Raw genomic sequence first — 6,000 nt, 5'->3', positions numbered from 1 at the left:
TTCTTTGCACCAATCGACACGAGATTGTCAAATTATGTGGGATCCAACGTGAACCAATTTTTTCACGATTAAATTTTCATGCTAAAGAACATATAAGCATTTCACACTAATGTCCAAGATTGATGACAGAGTGAACGCGGAACACGGACCGAAGTGAAGCGATTCAATGCGATGTACTGTTTTCGCATCGCATTTACTCCGACATGTTTGCTTTGATCAAATGCAACTTGCTCGCACACGCGCCTCGACGCTTCGCGTGACGCTTTTACTCTGACAGCAACCCAAAGCTAGGCCCCATTTCACGGTACGTCACATGGCGATCTTCCATTATCAAAGTTTTCACAGCATCGATGTTTTCTGACAAAACAACTGATTTGGAGAACCTTCATTGAATTCTTCGTCAAGCGAATTACGACCACGATTGAATTCGTTATATAGATTTTTTTTGCAGTTGCATAGGATGCTGCTATACTGCCAAAAGTCAAACTAAGTTGATTGAAGCACTCTTGTCGTGATACTCCAAGACGAACATCGTAATGAATCATAGCACGAAAATTTTCGCGATTCAATTCTATTTTTTGCTGAGATAAAATTTTCAATTCTCTGTAAACAAAACAAATAGCGCTCAAATGTCAAAATGAAATGGTAATGGTTAAAAATGTCAAACTTTATGATGGAAACGTAGAGATGGTTGGGTAAGCATTTTTGCAACTCCGAACTCGATCAAAAATTAAAAAAAAACTTACCCGTACCCAACCCGAACCTGAGATTATTTTTCTTCTAAAACCCGAACCCGGCCCGTACCTTATAAGAAAAATAAAAATCTTTACCCGTATCCGACACGAATCTGAGAAAAGTTCCGAAACCCGAAAAAAGATCAATATTCGTCGAAAATGAAAAAATCGGTTCCCATACCCAACACGAACCAGATTTGCGAGTATTGCAATACTCGTCGGGTTTGGGTTCGAGTTGAGTTTCGGGTATTTGTACCATCTCTACTGTACAATTGTATCGGTATAAAAGATGAACATTCAACCTTTTCCCATTATTTTCTGTGCAACGATGGTCGAAGCAAGACACATGGGAGAGTAACACCGAAGGCCTCACACTTTTGGAATGAAGCGAGCAGGAAAATTGTTCCGAAGAATTGTCCTGCTGCGACAACAACTACGGAGACCTTCTAATCCTGTTGCAATGAAGCGAATGGTGTAAAGAAACTTCATTGGGAGAACACTTTTAACAGCGATTTGCGTTTCCAGTGTGCAGCAATGGAATTCGTCATAACTTCATGGCAGCGCTGTGTTTGAAAACACCGCTGCTCAGTTAAGTAGTCCGTTTACATTATTTTATTCTGTTCCACAATATTCCATCTCATTCCACAGTATTCCATGGTACACAAACCACCAATAAAGGTCAAAGATGAACATCATTCACCGTTCATCTGATCTGTCATTGTGAGAAACCTAGTTGGGATACGTTCACTTCACTTGATACTGGTAATAAGGGCCGGTAGTATTCAAACGAAGTATAAAAGCAAGCCTCTCCAACACAGGATGCTAGAGTGTAATGCAATCAACATCTTATTGAAGTCGCGAGCTAGAAGTAAACACGCACACGAAGTCGGAAGCATACGCTCGTGTGCGATGTTGCTTCTAAATCGAGAGTCGTAGTCGTAGCTCGCGGGTCGAATCGTGTGCTGGGTCATGAGCTGGATTGGGGACTGGCTCATGAGCTGACTCGTGTGGTGGCTCATGAAATGATTTGGGTGTCCGCTCTTGTCTAGTCTCTTGTTCCTAGTGGGATTACACAAATCAATATTATTGTCAATCAAAATGATTAGCAGCTCTCACGTGAAGCGATATTATTGTCAAATACTCTACATTTTTAAAATGCTATTGATGATGAATAATTGTGTGCATTCAAATGGGAATGAAGTGTTGACAAAGGATTGACAATAGAGCAATTCCATGCGGAATCGGCTGACTGTTGGCACGACCCCGCTCGATTTGCATGAAACTTTGCATGTGTGTTCGTTATAGCACATGAAGTATTTTTCACTGGTCTAGAGATTTTTTTCTCTCAAGACTAATTTTTGAAAAGGGTGTATGTGTTTTAGCCACATTATTTTTAAACAATTCTAACTAGAAATCAATACTTCTACAAAAAATATATCTAAGAAGAAGTTGCAGGTAATCAATGAAACTTTCTAAAATAATATACACTAACAAAATAATCTTCCGATTTTTCGTGAAATCGAAAATAAAATTTATTTCTCAAAATTCTCAGTTATTTTACCGCACGATTTTTAAAATTTTTTTTTCAAGAAAACTAATAAATGATAAAAAAACTTGGAGGGATGATAAATGAAAATGTTTCCCGAGGAAAAAAACTTTTGAACAATTTTCGAAAAGCGATGCTTTTATAGGAATAAATGTATCTGAGCAATGAAATATTATTCTTCAAGCTACTTTCAATAAAAAAGCTACTTCCTAATTGCAGTCATTTTTAGATATTCGAGGAACTAAATCGAGAAACTTGATATTTCATGTGAACACACCCTTTTTAAATTGATCTGGGTTCTCCATCACCAAATTTATTCTTTTTGCAATCCTTATGAAATTTTGAAAAAAAATCTTAGACATCAAGACAATGCAAGTAACTGTTTTCGAGATATTTTGAAAACAAAATGAAAGAAAAATCGATGGTTTATAAAAATCACAGGTTCAACAAGGGGCCATATCGGAAAAGGTACCTACTTTTAGGTATAAAATTTTACCTCTTATAAAAAAGATTACCTACACCCAACTATGAAAGCACATATTTTGGAATACAAAGCGTCCATGTAAAAACTAGCATCAATAAACTATAGTATTCAGTGAGTGTGATTTAATGATAAGAAAATATAATATGAGCCTGCCTAGGCTAGCTTTTCCGTTCTAAATTTATAATACCTATCAAACCAATCAAAATCGATATAGCAGACATTATGCGCCAATTAAAACCAAATAACAGAAAATATAATTGTTGTAGACCTTTTCGTGATAATGGGAAACATTGTTCGTCTAAGCGTCGTAAAGTAACAGATAGTATGATTTAACACTTTGCTCTCTTCTCTTTTGAACAATGGGTAACTGCTGATAGATGCAATCTAGAAATTTTAACAACACCAGTTGATGATTTTGTAGCATATTTAACAGAAAAACTATTAAAACTTGTAACTTATGACTATTTAAAAAAAAACAATCTCAATTTTTGAAAGATGCAAAATCTTCATCAACTGAAAGAGAAGTATTTGTAATTTGTTTTTTTTTTGAGAATGCTGTTTATTGTCATCATTGCAACATGATCTAGTAACAATTCATCCATTTGTAATATATTATAAAGAATCAGACACGATTAAAAATTTGAGGTTCGTTATAATATCAGAAGTCTTGAAGCATGACACAATTGCTGTGCAAGTTTTCATTTCCAAACTAAAAAAGTTTTTAAAACAACGAATGAATATAAAATTGACTTCGTATCGGAGGGGCAGCTTCTAAATATAAAAGTAGAATAAAATTCGCGAGCCTCTATAAATTCAAAACAAAATACAACATTGATTCGGAATGGCATTTCTTGGACACCTCGCACGGTAAGGGACCATGTGATGCGATCGGTAAAACATTGAAACGATTGGCAAGATAACATGAACATCCAATAACACATGCAAAAGCTTTATTCGATTGTGCTTCTAAAAGAAATCAAGATAATTCCACAGCAATCTCGTTGTTTATATGTCACAAGAGGAATATGACGATGGTGCTGTTGAATGGAAAGATATTTATCAACAGACAAAAATGATTCAAAGTGCACAAATATATCGTTGCTTCATTCCAGTAACAGAAAATAAGATTGCTGCGAAATTATTCTCAACAGATACAGAAATGAGCTATCATATTATATATAAATCTGTAAAACATAAAGCTTAAAGGTTAGTTAAAGTTAAAGTCTGTTATTATTAAGGTATTCAAAACATGAAAACTGTAATGAGTATTGGTGCCGATGGGAAAAAAAAGTTGTTTTGTTTTTGTAAATTTTATATTTAATATTGTCATTTGGAACTTGAATACTGTCCGCCTTGGTCTATAAGCAAACCGCAGAAAATTTATAAAAAAATGTGTACCATTGCACACTATTAGGAATAAAACACGATTATTTTGTGGCTTTCATGCTCGTAAGCAACATAATATAACCTTGGATTTTTTTCCTTCTGTTTTTGCATCGTCACATCATGCGACGATTTGTTTGAATACACTTAGAGATAAGACTCTTCGTATGAATTTAAATTTTTGGAAACATATTAAGCAATCTCTGAGAAATCGAAGTTAGTTTGAGATCACTATTTACGATGTAAGAGTCTCAATTCGTATGATTATCATATCTTTTTCTAAAGCAATTTCCAATTAAAATTCAATATAAATTGATATCAAATACTTTACAATAAAAGACGCCAAAGATATGCAATCATGGCTATGTACGGTTTTCTAAGCAAGGGAAACCGGCTTTGTTAAGTATTCGGCATGGCTAGAAAGGTTTCTCTCAAATAAAATGTGCCATCAGTGTAAATCATTATACTACACACGTAATTACAGTCTTGGTAATCACATAGTTGCCCATCAATGAGTAGAATATAAATGTCGAGATGTTCCGTCGCAAGCCAAACCAGTTTTTATCATAGATTTTGTCCTTGCTTCTCGTGTAACAAAGTTGGTATTAAAAACATGTTGAAAGATGACGGTTTACGGTTTAAATTACAAATATGATTACCAAAATTATTCAGCGAGTCCAATCTCTGTAACAACCCACTATTTTTACTATTATTCCTCTGTTCTAATGCAAATGTTATTTAAATCCGTCCAAAAACAGTTTTTGAACGATTTCATTTATTATTCTTAGTTTAAAAAACATTCTCTTATTAATATTGGCTTCCCCTCTCACATAATTTCAGTTGGTTAATTATCCGCTTTATAAATTTTTAGGTTGGTAGTACTACCAAACTCTTCCTCTGGCCTTGTTCTGGCATTTTTTTGTCTTAAAAGACATATTGACACCAGAATAACTGAGCTGAGCGAAAATAAATAACCCATAGTTACATTTTGAGAGAGCACAGCATGAGTTCAAATGCACCAAAACAAAAGATTTTTAGCAAGGGAAAAACGAATCATTCTCATTGTAAATGGCTCACGCGTCTCATTCTTCCATGAATCAACGTTTCATATTTATAGTATCCATCGTTTCTTAAATGGTAAGCTATCTGTGTAATATACACTGAAGTCTTTTTTATGGGAGTTTACGTACCACATAAAAAAAACCGCATAATTCTGAAAATTCGCATAAAAAACCGCATGACTCTGAAACTTCGCATAAAAAAACCGCGTAACTCTGAAAATTCGCATAAAAAAGTCGCATAAAAAAACGCATAAAAAAGACCTCTTAAAAAGACCTTAGTGCGATATATCAAATTTCGATTACCGCACAGTGTGCTAAAGCCATAAAGTTGACAGTGGTCAACTTGCATTAAGAACTAAAACTTTTCATGCCATTAGTTTGATTTTGCTCCTCAATTGGGAAAATGACATCGAAGCATAAGAAGCAACGCGTCAATATTTTTCTCGCTCGTCGCGAAAATCCGTGCTACTCGCACGACAGGTTAGTTAAAATGTTGAATTTGGCGAAATCAACTGTAGCTAGTTTAAAAAACATTTGGCTGAAGCCAGACTGACTGTACGACCTCTGACCATAACATTAGAATATCGCACTCTTTGATTTTTGCGATATTTGATTCTGCTAACTTTTTTTTTTATTCAACCAATATAGTTTTCGATTTGCATATATTGAAGTAGTAGCAAAATGTGTTGTTTTGAATTCCGAAGACAGCAGAAAGTAAGACAAAAATCACAAACCATTTGTTTAGTTGAAATCTGTTGCAGATTCGAATTTGATTATCAGATAGCTTTCATA

This window comes from Malaya genurostris, chromosome 3 (genome assembly GCF_030247185.1).
Source record: "Malaya genurostris strain Urasoe2022 chromosome 3, Malgen_1.1, whole genome shotgun sequence".
In the NCBI taxonomy this organism is placed as follows: Eukaryota; Metazoa; Arthropoda; class Insecta; order Diptera; family Culicidae; genus Malaya; species Malaya genurostris.
This window is presented reverse-complemented; position numbering follows the sequence as displayed.